Source organism: Nomascus leucogenys, chromosome 3 (genome assembly GCF_006542625.1).
Source record: "Nomascus leucogenys isolate Asia chromosome 3, Asia_NLE_v1, whole genome shotgun sequence".
NCBI lineage: Eukaryota > Metazoa > Chordata > Mammalia > Primates > Hylobatidae > Nomascus > Nomascus leucogenys.
Window position 1 is genome coordinate 140,905,866 of NC_044383.1, and position 27,511 is coordinate 140,933,376.

At 45.0% G+C, this 27,511-nt stretch overlaps 1 protein-coding gene across 3 annotated transcripts in view; it reads left to right on the forward strand.

Annotated features, from left to right (window-relative positions):
* Positions 1-27,511, forward strand: part of SCAF8 (SR-related CTD associated factor 8) — a 230,891-nt gene that overhangs the window by 168,990 nt on the left and 34,390 nt on the right. Inside the window, exon 22 of one of the 3 annotated variants that reach the window (XM_030809869.1) lies at positions 7,958-9,097. The exons of the other annotated variants lie outside the window; for them this stretch is intronic. The gene's annotated coding sequence lies outside the window, so the exon portion shown is untranslated. Of the gene's footprint in view, positions 1-7,957; positions 9,098-27,511 lie in introns of those variants that run through there. 3 annotated transcript variants of the gene reach the window in all.

Below are 27,511 nucleotides of genomic sequence, written 5' to 3' on the forward strand. Positions count from 1 at the left end.
CAGCACATCATGTGACCTGCCATGCATTAATCTTACAGTATTTGTTCTTGGAAACTTAAAGTCAAACCTTTTCACCTGTAAGCTAGAAGGAGAAGGATCTGAAGTCAGCTGTCATGTAAAATGCATCAGTTCTCAGCATCAGCCTGCAGTCTGAAGGCCTCCAAGCAGTCTAGGTGATTGTACTGCCAATGGAATGAGTGTCATGAAGCTGCCTTGTACAAATGGCCTAAAATGATTACGTGCTGAGCAGGGAGACTTTCCTCTTCCAGGATAGCTATTTAGTGTCATTCCATTTCATTGAATGTTGAATGGCCGTTAAGCCCCATGCCCGGGAGTCTAATCTTACCAAGATGAATTCACATGTTGGCCCTGGCTGTGGGGAGTCTACATTCTCGCTTTCCTAGCCTGTCAACATGGCAGTCTGCTGTCAGGTGACAGAGTGGTTGGTGCCTTGAACAACCTATTTTTGTCCTCTTGCAGCTTCTTGTCCTATCTCCGAACCCCCGCCCTGAAGGCCAGTGTGTCAGGGTGTCAAAGTGCAGAATTGTCAGGTCATACATAGTCAAAAACAATCAGGTGTGGTTCTCTGTGCGCTGTTAGCAGAAATTCCTTGGATTTTTTTCTTGTACCTCAACAGAAGCGTGGGCGTTGACTTTCTTTTTGAACACAGGTGTCTTGATTCCTAGTTACTTGTGGTGATTCTCTCATCCAAGTAGGAATGGCCCAGAGAGAGAGGGAGAGTGTTGGGAGGTGGAGGGGAAAAGAGGCAGCCCGTTTAGTTTCTGGGGCTGGGGAGCAGGTTGGAGAAAGGGCATATCCTGATTCCCTAGTGGCCAGGGAGGTGGAGAGTGTGTGGTCAGCACGCTCACTGCCACTGGACCTATGAGAAGGTGGTGGCCTCTTTCATCACCTTTTAAATCAATAACAGAGGAGCTCCCAGTCAAGGAAAGAGGGGGAAGATGGGCATCTGAACAGGGCTCTCCCCGGAGACATGACCAAGGGAGGCTCATGACTGGGCAGCCTTACCTACTGGGAAGGCCTGGCAGAGGAGGCAGCATTAGGTAGAGAGGTGCGGCTGGCTGAGCCCCCTCAAGGTAGAGCAGAGAGGGCAGAGTATCCTAGGCGGAGGAAATGGGAAACCCCGGCCTTGCTCCTGTAACTGCAGGTGTCATTGAACATCTCTGCTGTCCCCTTGGTCCCCAGGGCTGCCTGAGAATGCGGCTGGCAGAAGGAAGAATGGGTACCCTTCCAGCTTCTCACTCAACCCCACAGTTAGCCTCAGGGGCCGTGTTTATCTCCATTTGACAACTGAGGAAAGTGGGAGTAGCTAAGGAACTTGCCCAAGGAGTGCACGCCTAGTAAAGAACAAAACCAAAGATGCAAGCCCAGCGCCTCTGATTCCAGATCCCCAGTGCACACTTCTCCCCTGTGTGCGCACCTGCCTCCCCATGCATGGGCCTGCTGGAGGGGTTCTGCCATGCCCTGAGCGCCTATGCTGTGGGACCTCATGCCTCCCTCTCACCAGCTCACGACACTGGACTCCCAATACCTATGGAAACTTGCCGCCATAAGTGTCTAAAAACAAAAACAGAAAACACTTATGGAAATGGCTCAATCCATCATGGTCCCAAAGTTCACGTAATATTTGGATTATTCACGCCAAATGACATAATTTTTCAAGATACAATATCTGAGATATTTGAACAAAATGAACAAGGGGCATTGTAGGACCTAGAGTCAGAGCATCACTTGGATTCTCAATCGTATGTTCCTGGGCAAGTGTAGAACCTCTGAGCTTGTTTTCTGGTATTAAAATGAGAGCCTTGTGCCTGGCAATTCCTAAGGTCTGATTTAGTGCTCATAGGATCCCTCTTTCCATGATGGTAGACTTAGGTCGCTTCTTTGGGAACTCTCAAGGATGGTGTGAGTGATGCACGTATGGATAGGAGGCAGGAAACACGATCTCAGTTAACAGAGGAGTCCTGGGTATCCCCCATCACAGGAATAAACTTCCCTAATAGGAAATGATTGCCTTGATGTTATTGTAATTATTCTTAACACTGGGTACTTGAAAAGACATGACTTCATATTGTTCTAATCTAATAGGACATAGCTCCACACATTTTAAGTAGGTTTTTAACTACAGAACAATAAAACATTTAGCAAATTATGTTCAAACGTGTCTGCGCACACTGATACTTTCAGCTCGGTGCCAGCCATTCTGCTCCCATATGGGCTGACCAAACGGATCAGCTGGAGGAGGCAGCTTGGGTTCTGGCATCCATGAGCAACTCTGGCACCTTCCCTTCCACATGGCAGGGCAGGCTGGCTGAGGCTTGGAGCTGAATGTGGTTGGGAGAGGCCCTCATTCAAACCGCGTTTCCTTGGTACTGCTCCATCATGTTTTTAGCCCACTGGTTATTAATCCAATGTCATTAGTGCTGGGACAAATCACTCATGTGGATTTTCTGTCTCCTGGCTTCTTAATCACATGCCTTCATCTTTTGTGGAGTGCAAAGGAAGAGGAGGACGTCGGATGCCAGTTGCCAGCTTTGCTGATTACTGGCAGGGCAGCTCTGATAAGACCTTCACTGGGGGAAAATGAAGATTAATTTTAAAAGGGTCAGAGCCTCTCTGTAGATAGTATCTCTATATTGTCCTCCTAGCCTTCTCTTTCTCAGCTGTAATTTATAGATGATTCTTCAGGCTGTATGCAGTTTACAGCCTGCTAATAGGTCATTTGGAAATCAGCTAAGAGGGGCAGATGATAACTAGATCACAGGAACCTTTACATTATAACTGAAGTTGGCTGGGCCCAGCGGATCACCTGAGGTCAGGAGTTCGACACCTGCCTGGCCAACGTGGTGAAACCCTGTCTCTACTAACAGTACAAAAATTACCCAGGCATGGTGGCACACACCTGTAATTGCAGCTACTTGGGAGGCAGAGGCAGGAGAATCACTTGAACCTGGGAGGCAGAGGTTGCAGTGAGCCGAGATTGCGCCACTGCACTCCAGCCTGGGTGACAGAGACTCTGTCTCAAAAAAAAAAAAAAAAAAAAAAAAAGCAGTGTGTGGTGGTGCACTGTTGTAGTCCCAGCTACTCAAGAGGCTGAGGTGAGAGGATCGCTTGAGCCCAGGAGTTCCAGGGTACAGTGAGCTGTGATTGCACCACTCTGCTGCATCCTGAGTGACAGAGCAAGACCCTGACTCTAAAAAACAAAAACTGAAGGTAACTCAATGTTTCTTCATGCAGTTGGCCCCTTGTGGTTGTTTTTCTGCGGAGCCACTCTGCCAGGTCCTTTCCCTCTGTCCCTCTTCTATGACCTCATGAAATTGACCTGGAAGCCTGGCCACTGTCCCTTAGTTGGATTTCTGTAGGTGAGAGGGGATGTCGCTGTTTTGGAAGCAGCTGGGCCTCCCTGCAATCCTGAGCACTGCTGGGCCCTCATCAAGAAACAGTCTTAACTGGGCATGGTGGCTCACACCTGTAATCCCAGCACTCTGGGAGGCCGAGGTGGGCGGATCACCTGAGGTCAGGAGTTCAAGACCAGCCTGGCCAACATGGTGAAACTCCATCTCTACTAAAAATACAAAAATTAGCCGGGCGTGGTAGTACACATCTGTAATCCCAGCTACTTGGGAGGCTGAGGCACAAGAATCACTTGAACCTGGGAGGTGGAGGTTGCAGTGAGCCGAGATCACACCACTGCACTCCTGCCTGGGTCACAGAGTGAGACTCCATCTCAAAAAAAAAAGAAACAGTCTCGTGGGCTGCAGTGTAGGGTGACTGCCCAGATGTCTGGTTGTTGAGGTATGTAAGGGAAGCAGCCTTTAAAGAAAAGGCATATAATTTTGGGGTCAGGCATACTTAGCTTGAAATCCAGTCTCTGCCACTTTCTAGGTGTGTCATCTTGGCTAAGTTATTTAACCCCTTTGAACCTCAGTTTTTTCATTTGCAGTGTGAGATTAATGAATACATCTAAGTTGGTGCAAAAGTAATCGCGGTTTTGCCATTACTTCCCTTTTTTTTTTTTTTTTTCCCCGAGACGGAGTCTTGCTCTGTCACCCAGGCTGGAGTGCAGTGGTGCCATTTCAGCTCACTGCAACCTCTGCCTCTTGGGTTCAAGCGATTGTTCTGCCTCAGCCTTCCAAGTAGCTGGGATTACAGGCATGCACCACCATGCCCAGCTAATTTTTGTATTTTTAGTAGAGGCAGGGTTTCACCATGTTGGCCAGGCTGGTCTCGAACTCCTGACCTCGTGATCTGCCCACTTCGGTTTCCCAAAGTGCTGAGATACAGGCGTGAGCCACCATGCCCAGCTGCCATTACTTTCAATGGCAGAAACCGCAATTACGTTTGCACCAACCTAATACTTTTCAGGGCTGTTTGGCTGGATTAAATAAGCAATGTAAGTTACCTGACACCAGTGGACTCCCAGCCAGTCACATCTGTTTGAGCAGCACCTTCATTTCCATTTGCCTTCATTGTCGTCCATTTTATGAAAGAATCACTGTACTATGCATTTAGAAACCAAGGACAGTTACAGCAAATACATTGTTTATGGCAATTTGTGCTGCAGAAAACTGGTTCTAAAATTTTTCATTTTCCTCCAGGTATTACTGCTACCTCTAGACACTACCACTTCTCAAATTTATTTCAAAGAGGTCTTATCCTTTGCACCATATTCCCATTGAAAAGTAGGGATTTGGACCTCCTACTGTTTATTTACTATGAAATTAGAGCTAGTATTATGGGAGCTCAGTGCACACTGGTAACTGCTTACAAAGGGTGATCCTTGACTCTGTGAGAATGCACTTCTTCACAAGAACTGTAGCTATTTATGGAGTTTGAAATAAGCCCACCTGTTTGTCATGTCCCCTCAGCATGGATCTCTGATCCAGATACTTCACAGATCTCTGGAGTAGCTGAGTGTATATGAGAGACTAGGCTTTATTTATTTGTTTTTTTTGTAGAGATAGGTTCCCTCTATGTTGCCAGGTTGGTCTTGAACTCCTGGCTTCAAGCAGTCCTTCTGCCTCGGCTTCCCAAAGTGCTGGGATTATAGGCATGAGCCACTTGAGTAGGCTTTGAATGCAGCAGCTCATGTTGGGTTTGACACCTAAAAATGGAGCTGCATAGCGTATATAGTGGGTGTCTGCTTAATGGCTCAGCATACACCAAAACACCATGTGCAGTGGAGAAGGCAGGAACTGGGGATTGAAAGCTAATAGGCTCAGAATTCTAGCTCTGCTATTTGCCATGAGACACTGGGCAAAGCACATCTCTGACCCTCAGTTTCTTTCTTTGTGGAGATAGTTATATCTATTTTGCAAGTCCTGATTATGCAGAGACATTAATCACATACCATGCAAGCTCCAGTCATCATGTTCTGTTAAATCCATTTTGCAAGAATTCATTATAAAGCACTTAATATATGAGTGCCAGTAGTAGTAATAACACTATGCAGAAGAGATGAAGAACATAGGAAATAATAAACTCATCGGTATTCAGTGTTGGGAGCAAGAGTGTGGTTTTTTGTTGTTGTTGTTGTTTTTTAAGTGAGCACCAGCCTTGGGCAGGTCACCTGAGCTCGCTCATCTCAGCTGCCCCCCCAGGCGGAAGCTGGCTCCCTTGTTGTAAGGACCATAGCACAAACATGAGAAGCCTTTGCAAACTAAAGCACTCTCCAAGAGACACTGTCAAGCCCATCATCTCCACGCCTCTGCACCGTTCCTTGCATTTCTACTTTTCAATACCCACCTTCTTCAGCGAGGAATCATTTCACGCGTACTTATAGCGATGCCATTAGGCACTTACGATATATACTAAATCATCCCAGAGGCCAGGCGTGGTGGCTCACACCTGTAATCCCAGCACTTTGGGAGGCTGAGACGGGCAGATCACTCGAGGTCAGGAGTTCCAGACTAGCCTGGCCAACATTTCTCTACTAAAACTACAAAAATTAGCCAGGCATGGTAGTGCGTGCCTGTAATCCCAGCTACTCAGGAGGCTGAGGCACAAGAATCACTTGAACCCAGAGGGCAGAAGTTGCAGTGAGCCGAGATCGTACCATTGCACTCTGGCCTGGGCATCAGAATGAGACCCTGTCTCAAAAACAACAACAACAAAAAATCATCCCAGAAAGTCATGGTCATAAAAATACTTGCCAGAATCCCATAATAAATTTTACTTAACATTTTAAGTTCATTTGTCGAGACAGAAACATTTATTTTTCTTATTTGGCAACAAAGAAACACACATTTAGTCTGTGTTAGTATATGTGCCTCTGTTTACAGATCATTTTACAGGTCCCCACTCCATAATTTGAGTGAATTTGTATCATTTTCTTTTTGTTCACCAGTGTGATCTCTGTGCCTTTACCACATAATACCGATTTGCTATGGACAACTGTCCGATCCAGTTACAACCTGGCAAATCTTACCCAGATTTAAGAAAATGACTCTGTAACTTTAGTCTTGCTGCTATTGAGAGTCAAATGACTGAGCTTATCTTCATTGCCTTTTTCTTTCTTGGGTAGCTTTTAAGTCAACTTTTTTGTTTAAGTAGCTTTTAAGTTTGAAGAATAAACTCATTAGCAAACACTTAGAATAATCCAAAGTAATAGATGATATTTTGGCACCAGTTTTGTTTTGTGTGGATCATTCACACGTTTCCCTCGATGCCAAAAGCACGGTAGAAAGATGACAAATATTTCAGCCACTTTTCTTGTCACACATGACAGGATGCCTTAAAAATAAATGATGCTGGGCGCGATGGCTTACGCCTGTAATCCCAGCAGTTTGGAAGTCCAAGGTGGGTGGATCACCTGAGGTCAGGAGTTCGAGATCAGCCTGGCCAAAATGGTGAAACCCTGTTTCTATTAAAAAAATACAAAACAATTAGCCGGGCGTGGTGGCGCCTGCCTGTAGTCCCTGCTACTCGGGGCTGAAGCAAGAGAATCGCTTGAACCTGGGAGGCGGAGGTTGCAGTGAGCCAAGATTGTGCCACTGCACTCCAGCCTGGGCGACAGAGCAAGACTCCATCTCAAAGAAAAAAAAAAAGTATTCATTTTAGGGTGAGACTTACTATGTTTAGGGCCCATCTCTGCTACCAGACATGTGTCTTGGTAAAGTTACTTGGCAGAGTTACTTAAACTAGTCCAACTAGTTGAATTATATAACTAGATAGTAGGCTCTTACAGAATGCTTCCATGTCAGTATACTTATGAATGTATTTTTCAGCTTTTATGCGATTATTCCTTAATTTAAGAAAGCCAGCAGGGACAAAAAAAGACACTTCCTTGACCTTGATACAGCAAAAGATGTGAAAACATGGAGATGTGTATTTTCAGAATTCTGTACCCTTCACTCTATCATTTAAGGTTTTAATGGACTTCAAGATGCTAATAGATATTTTGAAAATTCTCTGGAAGTTCACCTTGTTCTCAACTCCAAGCTGAATGAGGACCACGGACACCCAGGTGTAGGTATTTTGTAAGCCACAGCTTGAGATGGTCATACCTGGTTATGCTCTGAAGGAGCTAAGAAGGCAGGACCACACGATCCTATTAAAAGGTAGCACTGGATGGCCTTCTTTTTAGACATGCTCCACTGAAGCCTTTTAGTCTACGTGTGAAGGAACCAGGCCCAACAAGTTTAGGTGACTGTGTTAGTCATTGGCAGAATCATGTGTGGAACCTGGGTCAGCTGACTTCCAGGACAGGGCTGTCTCCTGAACCATTCCAGCATTTGGAGAGCAATGAACACTGCATGATGTGGTTCTTCCTGCTCTGTTGGAAGAAGGCATGGCATTTTAGAGCCCAGAAATTCATCAAACATTGAAACATTTGCTGTTGTATTGACACCATCTTTTCTTAAGGAATGATCTTGGAAAAAACTAGGAAAAGTTATTCCATTGACCAGTGATGACCAGTTATTGTTCCTTTTGTCAACAGGCAAGATGATGATGAATGAAGTCCTGGCAGCTTCCTGTGTCCCAGGCCTTGTAGAAATAAATGAGACAGACGTGCTTCAAAGTTCTAATGTGCATCACATCGGATCTTGTTTAAGGAAGCGTTAAAAGGAACCCGCCGTTACCTATTGAGAAGGCTCTGTGCTCTCAGGCATTGTTTCTGATTGAATCCAGAGGTTGCAAGCATGCCTTCCTGTATTACCTGTTGGAGCAGGTTTAATTTTATAAATTTTAAACACAAACTCTATGAGTTTCTAGTTCATAATTGTTCTTTTTGGGGATCCACTCAGATGAACAGTATTGCATCTGTAAGAGATACCCACTTCACGGGACCAGATTTGATTGGAATATCAGTGGCAACAGACTCCATCTCTAGCTCATCCAGTACCAGTGATGGAAAGGACAGATGGCAAGGAAACCCTTCGGGGGAGATAAAGAAAGTCATATTGTGTTGGACCTACAGATTACTAGAAACATAGCTTTAGTAAACCAAGGCTTTTTTTCTTGAACACAATCTGTGTAGACTGTGTAGTTCTTGATTGGTGGCTTTAATCCATTATCATTAGGTATCTCCTTGAACGTTCTCAAACACTGAAAGTCTTAAGCTTTCATTAAAAAAAAAAAAGTAAATGCAGCTTTCAGAAAATCTAGGATTCAGTACAGTCTTCCAAGTGTTTCACTTCAGCCTCCCTGTCCTGTTATTACCAACGGCAGGTTCCCGGGTGGTAGACAAGAAGCCTTGCGGGATAGATAAGGAAATGAAGATGAACAAACATATCACATTGTATCGTAAACATACTTTATAAGTACATTTCTTATTAGCTTCTTATTCAGGCAGAGATTATAAAAGTTTGCTGCAAGTATCCAGACCAGAATTTGTGTTTTGGAAATTATCAGTGTTCACAATACCTGCAGGGAAGAAAAAAATACAAAAACTCAAATATGAATACTCTTTACACCCAAAAGAATATTTTTATCATTCTTTTATTTGTTTTTGGCTCTGTCAAAAATTAAAGTGCTTGGAATGCTGTAGTCTGTGGTCTCTTGAAATTTAATCAATGAGAACCTAGCATTTTCACAGTATGCTGTCACTTTGGACATTCATAATAAAAATTGAAACTAATTTTGGGTGTTAGTCATTTATTTTGCTGTGTAGCTTAGTGCATCTTTTGTGGTCTGTCTGTGCCTAGTAACTGAGCAGTTTGTATGTATGGAGATGTAGAGATACATTCATAGTTCAAGCCTTTCACTGTTGTTTTCTATATTTGAACAACCACTCTTTTTATTTATTGAAAGGCCAAGAGATTTTTGAATGCCAAGGCCTTTTTGAATATGTGTTCTATAACACGGATTAAAATTAATTCCTGAGTATTATACCTAAGCTTTCTTGAGTTTCTCCTTACAGCAGATTTTCTATTAAATCGATTATATTTTCTATTAAGTAGTAAGTAGAAAACTAGAGAAGGCTATAGGTAATACAGTGGCAATTATAGGCTTTTCAATAGGATCTTTTTTGTTTGACTCTGCCCGGTAGTGTTGGAGTATTGTTTTATGTATTCCTTCATACTGCAGTAAGAAATAAAACAGCTCCAAAGAAACACAGACATGTGAGCCTATGTAGAAAACTTAGGTCTTGCTTGGCGCCTCTACCAAATTTTATATGGCAATGAGGAAAGATTCCTTCTATTCTTTTGTAACTAAACCTGCAATTGGCAAATATCCATCTAGCTCCCACTTCCCACCCCCTCAAGCCCCCGCCTCCCACAAAGGAACAGTATGGATTTGTGACTAACCTCACCATTCTTGTGCACATATGAGCAAATGATTTGGGAAATTAAATTGGAAAAAAAAAACCAAATAGAAGTTTCTGAGGTTCTTTCCGGTAGATAGGGTGAGAGGAGAAACAGAATAGCAAATGAAGGTAAAAGAGGATCATTCCTTCAGCACTGGGTGCATATGCAGTCAGCACTTAGCTGGAGGTGCTTTTCCAATGACCAGGTGCACACGAAGGCCCATCTGTTGGAAGAGTAATCTTTTTAAAATCCCAAGGCAGCATAATAGGGGCAGAGGTTGATGCTTTTGTTCCCTGGATGAATTCCCTCTTCAGAAGCTCCTGCTCCCCTCGACCTGAGCATCTGGACAGGCTCTCTGTGTGAATCGGCATGAATATTAAACAGTCCACACTCCATCCCTGCTTCAGTCCATGGCAAAGGAAAGCTTTCAAAAGTCACCTTTCTCCAGGGACTTTAAGCGTTTCGAGCTGGTTTTTAAAACAGTATTAAGTGACTTTGACAAACTGAAGCTATTTGGTACTTGCACAATTAGAAAGAATCCCCCATGGGGGTTGTTTGGCTTTGTGAGTAAATGCTGGCCTCTCACTTGAATTCCAATACAGAGATCTCATTCAAATGAGATGGGTGGTCTTATGCAATTTCTTTGTGGTTAATAAATTCCTCATAGAGGGGGAAAAAACTATTTCAGAATGGCCTCCTCAAAGGAATTACACATAGATGATTACTTTTATCCAGAGTAATTTGTGTTTTAAATGATTTAAAAGTATAAGCAGTTAAGAAAGTCATGAAGTTTGATGCTTCAGAAGAAAGCTTCCTTTCATTCATTATTAGTGATTTCTCTAAATCCACTATTTCTGCATCTATGTATGAAAATTGAAGAACATTCCAGACTATGGTGGTGGCATCAAATCCAATCATTTTTATAGCTTGGCTTTCTCTTGAAGGACTCTTGAAAGGTTACAGAGAGAGGCAGCTTGGCACAGTGTGTAGATTAGCTCATAGTTATTGTTTTATAGATGTTGACTGTACCTTTTAGTATCTGTGAAAAATATTCCTTTTCTTTCTTCTGAGGCACACATCTCTTTCAAAACTTTTTTTAATATCTTAGAAACATACTCTACCTGTGAGCTATAAGGAAATAAAATGATGCTCATTTTCATCCATTCTTATATTATTACAAAACTAAATCATTTCTCAATCATAAAGGATACAAATCTATTGCCTATTATTGTAGATGACTTAGGAAAGAAGATTGTAAACTAGAAAAAATATGCATGCATTTTTAGTCCAAACTTTTAAAAATACAAGTACTGTATTCAGATATATTTTCTAAAAAGATATCATTCATAAAATTAATGGAAATTTTAAAATCCACTAAAGGATCCATAGTGCTAGAAATAAATGTGGCTTTCAGATGGCTGTGACTCTCAGCTTGCACAACTGCGGAAGAGCCTGAGTATGCCTCTTTTTAATTTTGTCCACTTGATCATGGGATGGGAATGATATTATTGAGTGGAAGTAATTGCTACTCCAAAGATTTTTTGCAAAGCTTTATGGAGACTGTGGCAAATATTATTTTGTATCTTAAAGGACCCTGTATGGAGAGTTGCACTGATATTTAAAAGTTCCCACACACGGTGTCACACAGGCCAAGAGCCACAGCAGTCAGAAATGGACGGGGGACCTCCCTGCTTCTTACTGCATCATTCCCATCCTTTCATTACAACAGAAAAGACAAAAGCTAACGAGGAAAAGAAAATAACTTTTGCCAGAAATGTCCAGGCAATCGAGGGCTTTCTTTTCCCTGTGTAATGTGAGTACAGAAATGTCCATGCACTAGAGGGCTTTCTTTTTTCTTTTTTTTTTCTTTAGATGGAGTCTCACTCTATCGCCCAGACTGGAGTGCAATGGTGTGATCTCAGCTCACTACAACCTCCACCTCCCAGGTTCAAGCAATTCTCCTGCCTCAGCCTCCAAAGTAGCTGGGATTATAGGCGCCCGCCACCATGCCTGGCTAATTTTTGTATTTTTAGTAGAGACGGAGTTTCACCATGTTGGCCAGGCTGGTCTTGAACTCCTGACCTCAGGTGATCCACCCGCCTCAACCTCCCAAAGTGCTGGGATTACAGGCATGAGCCACTGCATTCAGTCCAAGGGCTTTCTTTAGCCTGTGTAATGTGAGTGCACTCACAAGCGCACACATCATGGGACTGGAGGCCATAAGCAGAGTGACCAGAATCTTCTTAGGCCACAAAAAAGCAAAACTCTCAAAGGTGAGGCCTGACTGGGGACTGCCAGTAGAGCGCAGGGACCAAGAGGCGAGCTCTGGGTTCTGCAACAAGAGCTGGGGCTCCAGTGCCCCAGAAAGTGATTCCCAGATTCTCACCTCATGTACGGAAGGTGTGGCCACAACCGAAGCCCCGCCTTCTTCATACTGACTCCAGGTCCTGTGCTTGGTTTTTTTAATTAGAATCTTGCAAATTTGTCTCCAAATACCAATATTCCTTCATTCATCCAGCAAGTATGTATCTAGTGCTTGCTAAATACACAGTGCTGTGCTTGAGATCAGAGATGGAACAGTGCATTAAAATTATGCTTGAGCACATCAGTAGAACGTGCATGTTCAATAGGAATACGGGTGTGTATTGCATCTTAAGCACAAGATGAATGCAAAGGAAGCTCACAGAGGCGGATGCAAATCAGTAGTTTCCCTAAAAATGACTTGTTCTGTATTAGCTCAACTGTCCACTATTGTAAAAAAGAAAACAGTTCTTACTGTTTAGTCTTTTGCTGTTTCCTAGCCAGTAACACATTTATAGTTTTATTTGGATTTGAGAACCTAGAGATTATATTGACTTATACTAGTGAACACCTCTTTTCTAAACCCTGAAACTCTAGCAAGGATGCAGGTCCCACCATCCATGAATGCTGCCATTTAATTCAACATGAGAAGTGACCCATTTTACCTGTAAACGGGGTGGCGGAACTCAAAATACTTTCAAACACAAGGACTTTGGCTTTACAACGTTTGGAAAATTACAGAACACAAGAAACTATTTCTATCAAACCAAAAGAATTCAGTTTCTTAAGAGATGTCTCTTATTTTTTTAAAAAAAGTGTATTTCATGGAATAAAGATAGACTATGGCAAGAGAGTGGGATAGAAAGATAGAAAGTTATTCTTTTCTGAAGTTGGTTTGATTTTCCTGGGGCCGTCTTAGCAGTATGCAGAAGCAAGGTTGGTTTTCCCAGATCCCCATCACAATGAACGGTTGCATAGAAGTAGGGTTGATTGAATGTTTTCAGTCTAGTTGTATCTGACTTAGAAAGATGTTACCATTAAATGCAAAGGGGGAAACTAAAACCAATAGATAATCAGAGAATTGTGGATTTAATTCAGCATTAGCTTCTATCTTTTTCTCAGGCAGAAGGATACATCAGATCTAAGTACAGGAATTTAACTAAATGGAATGTAAGACTTATGATATGTAGGTTTCCTTTGGAAATCCAAACATCTCTGTCCAGAGGTGAAGACTATAGAGAATACATGTTGCTTAAAGCAGCTTACTAACTCGAATAAGTACAAGCATGACCACCCCCAAATCATTTGCTAATCATTGTTTCTTGGACTTCAGCCAAGACATAAGTAATGATGTTCCTTCCATTCAACTAAAATCCTACTTACATTCCAAGTAAAAGTAATAATTCCTCATTATGCTCAACCAGACCATCAAAATCTTCAAGCTGAGGATCCCCAAGATAATACAGCAACAGACTATTTTCTAGCATAGTTGGGGCTTGAAGGTTTTTCCAATGGATCTCCAGTTTTTCAGGAATTTGAATACATGTTTTAAATGCACTGACATAAATGCTCTACTGGATGTAATCCTAACAGTATTTGCTGTTGCAAAGGCCATCAGTACCTTGAGGTGCTCTGGGTCTGGGTTAATGCCCATGGGGTTCACCATGCTGGACTGGGGACAGCAGCAGCACCAGGCACAGAGCTCAGTTCATAAAGCACCAGCTTCTAACATAAATTGACATTAATGACAGTCACTCTCCTCCCAAGGACAGAGCAAAAAGGAAACCCACTTAATAAAACAGATGTGCTTAGTGTATTTTAGTTCATCCCTTAAACAGTCACTAAACACCGGCATCCCATTGGATTTGTCTAGGCTTACATCAAGGAAGTTTCTTCTCTTACCAGATTTCTTACATCACCCGTAAAGAAAGCACATTCCTTCACTCAGGTGTGTCTCCTCAGCTCCTCTTAGCTCAGTCTTTGGTTTGCTTCTTTTTTATTCCTTGCCCTTGGTTTCCACTTGGATTATTGGGTAAATGTGTCCAGCTGAAGATGCTTGCTGTCGCTTCCATGGTTGGTCTCAAACGTGTCTGCATATTAGAATCACCTGAGAAGCTTCAACAATCCTGAATCCCGTGTCCCTTCCGCAAAGATTATGATTGCTAGAGTGTGCCCTGGGTATTGGGAGTTTTAGAGGCTCTCCAGGTGGATTCTAATATGCAGACAAGTTTGGGAATCCCTGGGCTACAGGGAAGAAAGGAAAGTTTTCGAAGGCCTGGGCCTCCTGTGAGTTGTGTGATTTGCAGCAAGTCATTTAACACCGCCCAGCCTTGGTTTCTCTGTACGATGAAGATAGTTGTGCCGGCAGTTTTCCCATCTGCATAATGAAAATCATGTTTACATTAGGTGGTTAGTAATAGCACATGTAATGGGTTTGGCACAGGCTGGGCACTCGGGAAATGATAGCCATCCTGTATCCCTAAGGTAAAATAAAGGCAAGGAAACACTGGATGATTAAGTGAGGTCAGTTTAATGGAAAAGAAAACAAGTAGGTGACAACTAGGCTCACTGTCACATGGGATGTGGTTTCTTTCCCTGAGACAATTGAATTGTTCATCTATTTCTAGCTTGTTGGAAAGAATGATACCACCTTATACTCAGAGATAAGGCTATTGTGTTCATCTGTTTTTCCAGGGTGGGGTGGGTCTGCCCAGGGCTTTGTGAACAGGATCTGCCTGGTAGATAAATCCGAGGTGTAATGGGAAGTGGACTCTTTGACAAGGGCTGATTGACTTCATGAGTTTGGTGGGCACATGGCTGATCGCACTTCACTGGGGTGAATGTGACTCCTATACTCAGACTTGGGGAAGGATAGAAAGTCTATCTCATTTTGTCCTTGGTGAGCGGTCTCTTATGGTGGCATAATAAGGGGAGGTTGGTGGTGTGTTAGAATCAGAGAGAGAATGTCAGAGCTGAAAGGAACTCAGACCATCACTTGAGCCCCAGGAGTTCTTCACGGTGAACACTCTGAGATTATAGGAAACACCTTCCACATATTTAACATTTTCTTTGATGAGGGCCATGGCTTCTCGTCTGATTCAAGAAGAGCTTTCTAGCCCTCCAATACCGAAGACTCGAGTTTATGAATAAGGAAACAGAGTCAAAGGAACTGTTCAAAGCCACGTGGGCAGTTAGAAGCAAAACAGGACTAGAACTCAGGTGACCACACTTTTCCCCAACCTCCACTCCCCCAGTTTTATAGCAAGTCTTAAGCATTAACTGTGGCAAGGGACTGTTTAAGCCACAGGTTCAACTAATTCACTGGATAATCACAGCCCCAAGCAGACAGTGCTGGCATGCTACCAAATGAGGTTTCCATTTTTCTTTAGCTAAGGACATTGTGTCTCCTGAAGGTCCTAGGAAGAAGGTAGAACTTCTGTCGCGGTTTGGAAATTCTCATTATTTTAACCTACAGTGAAACATCAGTCAGAATTTTGGGGGCTAAGATGAATCTGGACAGACAAAGGAATTTAAACCACAAGTGCAGTCCAGGTTCAGTGGTTCATGCTTGTAATCCTAGCACTTTGGAAGGCTGGGGCAGTCAGATCACCTGAGGTCAGGAGTTCGAGACCAGCCTGACCAAAATGGAGAAACCCCGTCTCTACTAAAAATACAAAATTAGCCGGGTGTGGGTGGCGCATACCTGTAATCCCAGCTACTCGGGAGGCTGAGGCAGGAGAATCACTTGAACCCCAGAGGTGGAGGTTGCAGTGAGCCGAGATCGCGTCATTGCACTCCAGCCTGGGCAACAAGAGCGAAACTCCGTCTCAAAAAACAAACAGGCCAGGCGCGGTGGCTCATGCCTGTAATCCCAACACTTTGGGAGGCTGAGGCGGGAGGATCATGAGGTCAGGAGATCGAGACCATCCTGGCTAACACGGTGAAACCCCGTCTCTACTAAAAATACAAAAAAAAAAAAAAAAAGAAAATAATTAGCCAGGCGTGGTGGCCGGCACCTGTAGTCCCAGCTACTCAGGAGGCTGAGGCAGGAGAATGGCATGAACCCAGGAGGCACAGCTGCAGTGAGCGGAAATCGCACCACTGCACTCCAGCCTCGGCAACAGAGTGAGACTCCGTCTCAAAAAAAAAAACAAAAAAAACAAAATAAACTCGTAAGTACAAAGTAGGCAAAGGCCTAAAAAAGAACAAAGATAGTTTGTATTTCCTTTTTCTTTCTTGACTGTAATTTTTATGTAGGCTCAAGAGGTACGTAAAGTTTTGGCAGAATGAAGGAACTTTACAACCATCCACAGGACTCTTTTAAACCCTGAGCTCTACAACATTTTTGGGATCCGTGGTATTTTAATTATGTTCATTTAAAATGTATCCATTTATTTAATAGATCGCATCTAATTTGTGGCAGACACTGTCTGGTACCAGAAATACACCAATGTGCAAAACAAAGCCTCTGCTTTCATAGAGGTTTTCATCTCGTGGGAAGAGAAGGACAATGGCATTCATGTAATATTTTGGTTGAATGTGAGTGCCTTGAAGAACAGAGCAGGGCAAGGAGGATGAAATGGACAGCAGTGGGGAGGCCATGGCTAATATTTTATGTGTGATGGTCAGGGAAGACCTCACTGGGGAGGTCTGTGTGCATAGAGATCAGAAGGATATAGGAAGGAAGCCATGGTTGATCACTGAAAAAATGAAAGGGAGTATGAGTTCAATCGGCTGTTTGGCACAACTGGGTCAGGTTCAGTGGTTTATGGTACACTGGTTTTCTTTCTCATTGTCCCAAGAACATTTGTGGGTTGTTTTTTTGTTTGTTTGTTTGTTTGTTTGAGACAGAGTTTCACTCTTGTTGCCCAGGCTGGAGTGCAGTGGCACGATCTCAGCTCACTGCAACCTCCGCCTCCCACGTTCAAGCGATTCTCCTGCCTCAGCCTCCCGAGTAGTTGGAATTACAGGCACCTACCACCACGCCCCCACCACCATGCCCAGCTAATTTTTTTGTAGTTTTAGTAGAGATGGGATTTCACCATGTTGGTCAGGCTGGTCTCGTACTCCTGACCTCAGGTGATCCGTCCCCCTCGACCTCCCAAAGTGCTGCGATTACATGTGTGAGCCACCACGCCTGGCCCCAAGACATTTTAAAGACCACTTAGAGTTCAGCTTTGCAAGGAGCCTGTGCTGAGTTGGTGGGAGCAGCACTATTGTGAGTTCCATGCATTGCTGGGAGGGCTGGTGCTATGTGGGTGTCTGTAAGCAGGAATAGGACTGGCTTTGGAGTCACCACATGAAAGTGGGTCTCACATCCACCTCTCCCATCACATCCACCTCTCCCATCACATCCACCTCTCCCATCACGAGCTCTGTGACCATGGCATGTTATTTTATTTTATTTTATTTTTTTTCAGATGAAGTCTGGCTCTGTCGCCCAGGCCAGAGTGCAGTGGCACCATCTTGGCTCACTGCAACCCCCACCTCCCAGGTTCAAAGGATTCTGTGCCTCAGCCTCCCAAGTAGCTGGGACTACAGGCGCCTACCACCATGCCCGGCTAATTTTTGTATTTTTAGTTGAGATGGGGTCTTACCATGTTGCCCAGGCTGATCTCAAACTCCTGAGTTCAGATGATCTGCCCTCAGCCTCCCCAGATGGTGCGATTACAGGCGTGAGCCAGCGTGCCCGGCCAGCATGTTATTTTAATTCTTTACACATCTCTAAAATGAAGAGAATGATAATGCCTCCCTCACAGGTTGTTGGGAGAATTATATCAGATGGATACGTTTGAAGTCTCAGCTCATTGCCTGTGACAAAAGGCGTCTTCAGTAAATGTTAATAGTCATTGCAGCGGCAGCAGGAACAGTGCAGTGAGGGTGTGGCCCAAAGGTGTGTCCAGCTCTCGGGTTTTGTCAAGAACTCACTCACCTCCCGCAGTCCATCTGTGGCCACTGGAGAGTCCATGACTGTGGTACTTGTAAGGACAAAAGATGAGTTTGATCTTTGTGTTCCGCGCAGTGCTCTTTACATGTGGTAAGGGATAGAGAAGCATTTGATGGAGAAGTGAATTATTGACTAAAATTCATCTGGGAAAGAGCCAAAGTGGAGAAAGTTTTCCAATAGAGGAAAATGTCTTATTAAAGTCTCAGGAAATGAATTGCTTTTTATTTAATGTTTCCCTAAAGTTTTTTGTTTTTTTTTTTTGAGACAGAGTTTCGCTCTTGTCACCCAGGCTGGAGTGTGGTGGCGTGATCTCGGCTCACTGCAACCTCTGCTTCCTGGATTCAAGCGATTCTTGTGCCTTAGTCTCCTGAGTAGCTGGGACTACCGGCGTGGGCCACAATGCCTGGCTAATTTTGAATTTGAATTTTTTTAGTAGAGACGGGGTTTCACAATGTTGGCCAGGCTGGTCTCGAACTCCTGACCTCAGGTGATCCACCTGCCTCGGCCTTCCAAAGTGCTGGGATTACAAGCGTGAGCCACCGTGCCTGGCCTCCCTAATGTATTTTAATCATTGTTTTCAAATTCCATTTTTACAATAATGAGAGTTGCATTAAAAAGAAGTAAGGGCTGGGCACAGTGGCTCATGCCTGTAATCCTAGCACTTTGGGAGGCCAAGACGAGTGGATCACTTGAGCCCAGGAGTTCAAGACCAGCCTGGGCAACATGTCAAAGCCCCGTCAGTACAAAAAATGCAAAAATTAGTCAGGCATGGTGGTAGATGCCTGTAGTTCTAGCTACTCAGGAGGCTGAAGCGGGAGGATCCTGAGCCCAGGAGGTCGAGGCTGCGGTGAGCTGTGATTGTGCCACTACACTCCAGCCTGGGTGACAGAGTGAAACATTGTCTCAAATAAAAAATTTAAAAAACAAGAAAATAAAAATAAAGTAAAATTTTTTTAAAGTAAGGATCAGCAATAGCCCATTTTTTTTTTTATAGTAGCTTTGAATTTCAGAGGTAAAATGTGCCTAGTATATGGTCCCTAATTTATGTCTATATTTTGAGACAGGGTCTCACTCTGTTGCATGGGCCTGAGTGCAGTGGTGCAATCACAGCTCACTGTAGCCTTGACCTCCTGGGCTCAGGCAATCCTCTTGTCTCAGTCTCCCGAGTCAGGGGGATTGCTTCAAGCCAGGAGTTTGAGACCAACCTGGGCGAAAAGCGAGACCTCATCTCTACAAAAAATACAAAATAATTAGCTGGTACGTTTAACCAAAAGACACCTTGTGGCAGAATCACAGAGGCAAGTGACAAACTGCCTCCTCCTAAATGACAACCAGGGTTAATTAAGTTACTGAGGTTTGGTTTTAATAATTTCCACTTGCATACAAGGAACTTTTGAAAAACTTTTTAAATTTTTTTTTTCTGAGACACGTTCTCGCTTGTCGCCCAGGCTGGAATGCAGTGGCACAAACACAGATCACTAGAGCCTTGGCCTCCTGGCCTCAAGCAATCCTCCTACCTCAGCCTCCCAAGCAACAGGGACTATAGGTGTGCACCACCATGGCCCACTAATTTTTTTTTTTTTTTTTTTTTTTTTTTTGGAGACAGAGTCTGGCTCTGTCCCCCAGGCTGGAGTGTAGTGGCACCATCTCGGCTCACTGCAAGCTCCGCCTCCCGGGTTCACGCCATTCTCCTGCCTCAGCCTCCCGAGTAGCTGGGACTACAGGCGCCCACCACCACGCCCAGCTAATTTTTTTTTTTTTGTATTTTTAGTAGAGACAGGGTTTCACTATGTTGGCCAGGATGGTCTCGAACTCCTGACCTCGTGATCCACCCACCTCGGCCTCCCAAAGTGCTAGGATTACAGGCTTGAGCCACCGCGCCCAGCCATGGCCTGCTAATTTCTTTATTTTTTGTAGAGACAGAGTCTCACTTTGTTGCCCAGACTGGCCTTAAACTACTGGGCTCAAGCCATCCTCCTGCCTCTGCCTCCCAAAATGCTGGGATTACAGGCGTGAGCCACATACAAGGATCTTTGAGATGCTGAGATGAAAAGTGGTGTGGGAGCTCCAAGTGCCTTGTTATGATTTTTAAAAGCCGCAGAGGATATTGGCCTTAAGGAGACAGAAGCTGCCTAGCATTACAAGGACCCCTGGCTTGAAGCACGGTGGGGAGGGGACCCTGATTTCCCAGACAGCGTGCCTGTCGAGGACAGGCTGCAGGGAACCTGCGGGACTGCAAGACACTGCCTGACTGTCTCAGGATCATGCCAGTGAAAAGATGTCATTCAAGCCAGATCCATTTCAGGCATTTGTTACCAGGACTGTGACAAGTCTTGGACTGATGGTTAGGGAACTAATGCTCATTTTAGACCCAGCCATTGGCATGTTTGCACCAAGCGTGGAGCAAAGGCAGCGTTCTGCACTTCCTTGCCGTTTCTGCAGCGGGCTTCCATTTCTCAGCATGGCTGTCAGGAGGCACCCGGCATCAGTTTGCATCTGGGGAGCTCTTCTTACCCTCAAGAAACCCTGGTTTTTCCTCTCCTTTCACAGAACAAAGCCTCCTTGTATATTAGGGACCCAGGGAGAACACAGGGATTTCGAATCCTTAGAGGCTGCTGAAAAGCTTGCCTTGAGTCAATATAATTTTTTTTTAACTGATTTACATGTCACATTTTCCTCTTGTATCTGCTCATCCTAGTGCAGAGAAATGTTTGGAAAGTGGAAAGTGGGATGAGAGAAGGGGAAATAGACGGCCCTGGGCCACACACCTGGGAGTAATCAGATCAGCTGTGTCCTCAGCTTCTCCTTCACGTCGGCTGGGCTGCCTGCACTTGCTTCCTGACAACTTTAGGTTTGGGATTTCCACCATCTTTAGAGAATCCACATTCATGTGTGGGGAAGATGGTGCAGTTACCATGTCAGACCTGAAGAAAGATGCGTGCTCATTTAATGGAATTCAATTAAATTTTTATTTTTATGGAAGTCATCTGCTCACAACGTCACTCACCCAGAACTCAGGACCAGCCCTCCCCTCCTCTCTGTCCTTATCAACAGTCTGGGTATGGAAAGCATCACTTACTCGTGAAATTCACAGGGTCCCTGGTTCAGGGAGCTGGCCGATCCCTCAGAAGACCTTAATAAAAAATGCAAACGGCCTTGACTCATTTATAAAATGTGCCCACAAAAACAGAATGGAAGTTCTTGGGTTAAATGCCAGATGATTGGTCTCTGAAACAATTCCTCCTTCCCTCCCCACTGGGGAAGAGAATGGGGAAAGTAACTGGTGAGTGGGGGATGTGGGGCCACTTGGGGGTAACTGACCTCAACAGAGACCAGCCTTCTACAAAAGTAGGCTCAGGATAGAGGGCACCAGGACTGGGGCTTTTTCTGTGAAAGAAGGCACCGTGTCTCCCCTCCCCCTCACACATACCCAGCTAGTGGCACAAACACACAGAAAGAATAGCTCTTATTCCTTTTAGATATTAATAGCATTTTAGATATGTTTCCTCACTCCTTAAAACAGATCTGTGAAGGGTTCTCTCTTATAGGCTGGTGGGATTTAGAAAGGGAGGGTAACTTGTCCAGTGTCTCGGCTAGTGAAAGCTGGGGGGACTGGAGCTGAGCCCCATGTCTGTGCACCTGCAGACCTTCCAGCCTGGGATCACCCAGGCAGAACCTGAGGGAAGGACAGGTCAACAACTGGAGGTGTGAGCATCCGAGGCTCAGAGCCAGAATAGGCCAGGAGTTGGGTGAAGGGGGAAGGCCTTCACATGCTGGAGGAAGTTCCCAGCCAAGACTAACTCACTTCCTCTTCTGAGACGCCAGGTATCTGGGCAGTCTGGAAGAGGAAATGACGAATGAGTTGTTGATAAAAAATGGTCAAACCCAGGGAATCTCAGATGCCCTTTCTCATTCTTGGGCTGCATTGACTAGACAAAAATGTAGCCCAGGAATTCCACCTCGGGCTCCAGGTGCTGCAGTTCTCAGGGAGGTGTCAGGGAACTGGGGACCAGACCAAAGGTCTCTGTAGGATGTCTGATCTCCTCTGGCAGGAAGTCCATTGGTGGGAGTGTTTCCACTAAAACCAAGAGAGCTGAAGAGTTGAGAGTTGAATGAGGTCGGAGGGGGGAAGAGGGGGCAGGACAAAATCCGAGTACCAGATGGGTCATTTATTCAACCTTCAACAAATATTGACTGAGGCACTGGAATATAGATCATGAACAAGCACAGACTGTTACTCATGGGACATATGTTCTAATGTATGAGCAACATGCATGTGTTGTATATTCTAATAGGAAAAGTGACCAAGAAATGGATAAAATAGGGCCAGGCACAGTGGCTTATGCCTGTAATCTCGGCACTTTGGGAGGCCATGGCAGGTAGATTGCTTGAGTCCAGGAGTTCAAGACTAGCATGAGCAACATAGCAAAACCTTGTCTCTATGAAAATTTTGTTTTAAAAAATCAGCTGAATGTGGTGGTGCATGTCTGTAATCCCAGCTACTCAGGTGGCTGAGGCAGGAGGATCATCAGAGCCTGGGAAGTGGACATTGCAGTGAACCTAGATTGTACCACTGCACTCCAGCCTGGGCCACAGAACAAGACCCTGTCTCAAAAAAAAAAGAATGATTGGCTGGGCACTGTGGCTTATGCCTGTAATCCCAGCACTTTGGGAGGCTGAGGCAGGTGGATCACCTGAGGTCAGGAGGTCGAGACCAGCCTGGCCAACATGGTGAAACCCTGTCTCTACAAAAATACAAAAAATTTGCTCGGCATGGTGGCAAGTGCCTGTAACCCCAGCTACTCGGGGGGCTGAGGCAGGAGAATCACTTGAACCTGGGAGGTGGAAGTTGCAGTGAGCTGAGATCGTGCCATTGCACTCCTGGCTGGACGACAAGCGTGAAACTCTGTATCAAAAAAAAAAAAAAAAAGAATGGTAAAATAATTTCAAGTTTTAATAAGTGCAATGATGAAAACAAACAAGAGGCTGAAGGCCTGAGGAATTTTAAATGAAAGAATGTCGTCTTTCTGTTCGCGTCACTTCTGCTGCTGTGGGTGAAAGGTGGAAGGCAGCCAAGGAGATCAGCTATGAGGTTCTTCCCATAGGCCAAGGGAGCTGCCCAAAGAGGAAGAAGACGGAGGTAGAAATGAGCAAGGAGGGTGCATATTTTTGGAGAGAGCTTCAGTAGGACTTCCTGGAGGGCCAGGTATGGAGATTATGTGGAGGGAAGAGTCAAAGATGACTCCCCGGTTTCCTACGGGCTGGGCATGGCACCATTTTCTGAGACAAGGAAGTAGTCATCAAAGCAAAGGGGCCTTGTGGTGGTCATCTGGGGGGTCTTGAAGAGCCAGGGGGATGAACAATGGTATCCCTTAGATGCACTGGTCAGGGGTGATGTAGGGAAATGCAGAGATGGAAGCTCTGCCAAGAGTTAAGCCAATGAGGTTTGTTAGATAAAGCCCTCAGCACAGTGCTAGGAGCATGGTGATGACTCAATACATGATAGCTGCTCTCCTTTTAGGAACGGGCCAGACTCCTGATAAGAGCCAGGACGGAATAGACAGAATAGGAAAGGACAGGATGAGGCATGCCAGGCAACCTGGGTCTCCCCTGCAAGTGCTGTGTGTCCTCTGAGGATCACCAAGGGAAAACTAGAAAGCAGGGTCAGGATGGAGTGGGGTTTCCATCCCTGAACACCTGCAGTGGGACATAGGCGTCCCTCTGTGTTGGGAGGCACATGTGTTCTCCAGGCTGGAGGCACGGGCTGGAAGCTTCTGGATCTGACTCTCGCCTGCAGCTACTCCAGCAGCATTTGAGCACAGTGGGGGGCTGGGTCTTGCTGTCCTCAGCATTAGCAAGCCAGGGAGCAGTTCCCCTCATCTGTGTTAAGCTCCTTTCCATGGAGGAGATTTTCTCCAGAAGATTCCTTCCCCGGGACGTTTGCCGTTTCCCCTCCTGTTTGATCCCCCTTCCCCCTCCCTTTGTTCAGCTCCCCCAACCCCTCAGACTCAGAATAGTGACAACACAGCACACAGTGTGACCTGCTGAGGCCAAAAGGTTTTCCATCATTTCAGTTGTTCCTGTATCAAAATACACATGCAATTTAAAAACATTTGCTTTTTAAAACTTATAAATTGAAAGAAGACCTTGATCTAAAATCTTTGCTCTCAAAATAGATTTCTATTGACTTTAAATAGGAGTCGGACCCAGATGAGCTCTATGGAGTCAGACACTTTATCATGGGGAAGAGCACTAATATTAGATATCTGAGGCCAGGTGTGGTGGCTCACACCTGTAATCCCAGCACTTGGGGAGGCTGAGGCAGATGGATCACCTGAGGTCAGGAGTTCGAGACCAGCTTGGCCAACATGGTGAAACCCCGTCTCTACTAAAAATACAAAAATTAGCGGGGGGTAGTGGCGCATGCCTGTAATTCCAGCTACTCAGGAGGCTGAGGCAGGAGAATCGCTTGAACCCAGGAGGTAGAGGTTGCAGTGAGCTGAGATCATGCTACTGCACTCCAGCCTGGGTGACATAGTGGGACTCTGTCTCAAAAAAAAAAAAAAAGAAAAGAAAAGAAAAGAAAAAGAACTCTGCAGTGCCAGTTTTCTGATCAGAAAAGGGATAATTATATTTACCTATTTCATAGGATGTCAGCTGTAATTACTGAAAGTTAATTTTTTAAAAATAGAACTTGATCTTTCCTGCCAGTGCTTTTGAACTTCAGACTACCTATTCTCTCTCTCTCTCTCATGCGCATACACACACACAGCCCTCCTTTCCTCAGGAGGCTACAGACAGCATTTCCACAAGCCTCACTAGCAATCCGAATGAAAATACCTCAAGGTGGCTGTGACATCCGCCAAGACAAAAGCCAAGGGGGGCTTTGAGTAACACGTTCCTAATTTTAAAAGCTTCTGGCTTATCACCTTCCCTTTTAAGTTTCCTATCCAGGGCAGATCAAGATCTGAAAAGATGTCATGGTGAGACCACTGGGAAATGCTATGCATAGCTTCTGTTTTCACCTCTGGGACCTTCCCAGGCCTTCCCAGGTCCCAAGAGGAAGGTGGGATAATGCAGTCTCCTGCTGTAGTTCATCATCAGCAGGAGAGAGAAGTCTAGCTGGTCCCCAGCACACCGCTCCTCTCTACCCTGTAAGCCCCCCGTGCCTCCAAGTCTGCTCACCTTTAAAGCTGGCTGAGCCACTCTCAGTAGAGGGGCTAGTGGCCTGCTCTGTAGCAAGGACATGGGGAGAGTCTGGATTCCCCACACGGGACAACATCTGGTACTCTCTGGAAGCTTCTACATGTCCCCCAAGCATCCCTGCTACCTAGGTGAAGACTTGCATGTCAGAATCGTTACCCAGCACGGAGCTTGCTTCTCGCACAGAAGCCAATGCGATGGTACAAAATGATAAGAAAAGATAAAATTTTATTGTGAGTTGACTGGCCAGGGGACAGCCAGCAGTGCTCAAGTCTGTTCCCCGATCTGGGGTGGCGCGAGCCTTTGTGGCTTTTCTAACTAGTCCCAGGTGATGCCATGGCAGTGGGTCTGCCAGGCTTGTGGTGGGAACAGTCAGGAGGTTAAAGCTTTTCCCTTTGCCCATGCCTGGGCAATTCCAGCTCTGCATCACTGTAACACGGTTAATGTTACACCTGTAATGGTTAATCAGTTGAACTGGGTTCGGGTTACAGAAGCACTTGGAATGGTCAATAGGTAAGCCTCAAAGAGGTTTCACAAAACCACACATCTAAGATGGGGGGCTTTCTGATGTTTTAGAGCAGCAGTTCTGATGTTTTCCCCACCCAGGTACTCTTTTCTTTCCTTTTCTTTTCTTTTCTCTTCTTTTCTTTTCCTTCTTTTTTGAGACAGGGTCTCGCTCTGTCACCCAGGCTGGAGTGCAGTGGCTCGGTGATAGCGCACTGCAGCTTCAAACTCCTGAGCTCAGGCGATCCTTCCACCTCAGCTAGGACCACAGGTGCATGCCACCATGCCTGGCTAAGTTTTAAAATTTTTTGTAGATACAGGGTCTCCCTATGTTGCCCAGCTACTCTCGAACTCCTGGCCTCAAGTGATCTTCCCACCTTGACTTCTGAAAGTGTTGGGATTACGGGCGTGAGCCACTGCACCCGGCCCCCACCCAGTTACTCTTACTGGCAAAGGAGAAAAATAAATCCCCTGTCCTCCGGGCCAAGGGCACAGCAGAGATTTGCCAAAAGCATGAAATAGCTTGTTTTATCACAAACTCCTGTGTGGCCATAAAACTATGTGTGAACTTTACCCTTTATTCCTACATACAGGTTTGTTTAAATATACAAGTCATGATTTGTACTATATCAAACTACTTAACTCTCCGACTGCACCTCCTAGGAATTTTTAAATAAAATTGAGGCTATGGGAGGATGCTTGGGATTTGTCCTACAGCTCTGTGTGACCTGATGTTCCTCAGCTCACACTTGGGGAAGAAGCATCAGTGGTGGCCCTGAACTCTCCCCCGGGCCTGCCCTGCCCAAGTGCACAGGTTGCTGGGCAAAGTTGTTTCTGCCGTGTCCTGCTGGAACTTCCAGGCAACTCCTGACTGCCCGATGGTGTTTGACCTTCCATGACTTTCTCCAGTCTTGTCATTATCTCCATCCTCCCACGTGGGTGTTTCCTTTTGGGTGTTTTCCTACTAGCACCATTGCATCTGTTGAAAAACGAGGTCATTAGCTCTCTGCCTCTTATTCCTTCGTCTTTCTCCAATATTGTTCAAGTCTTGCAGACTTTCCTGCCAGTTTCCCAGCTTTGTTTGCCGTTTCAGTGTTCTGGGCAGGGGTGGAGACCTAAGCCCAACAAGTAAACAAACAAACAAAAGCAAATAGAAGACTCAGAGCTGACCAGAGAGGTTTGCAACCGCATTACCTTGGGGGCTGCAGGTTCAAAGGAGTAAGCATGACCTCTGTTCTGATGCCAGGCTGGTAGTTAGGGGAAGTTTGGAACAAGATCACCAATCTCAACAGAACATGGTCCTTCCACATTTCCAGCATCAAGTCAGAGAGGCAGCCTCACCATAGCTTAGGGCGGAGAGCGGGCATGGGAACTGTGCCGGTAGCTTTGGCTGAACCATGAAAATCGGGCAAGTGACTTAATCAACTCATCCTCTGGACTGTGCTTGTTCAAGTATCATATGCACAACACCTTAAATTTGCTGTTGTTTTAAGTTAGCAGACAACGTCCTGAATGATGGTTTTAAAAAAAAACAAAAAAATGAATTTTCTTTCTAAAGTTAAAAGAGTGTAATAATCAGGGACACAAGAAGCAGACTTAGTGTTTTGTTTTTTTTTTTTTTTTTATTGGTGTCCTGCTCTTCATTAGAGTCTTTTTTTTTTTTTTTTTTTTTTTGCCCAGGCTGGAGTGCAGTGGCGCAATCTCAGCTCACTGCAACCTCTGCCTCCCGGGTTCAAGTGATTCTCCTGCCTCAGCCTCCCGAGTGGCTGGGATTACAGGTGCGCGACCC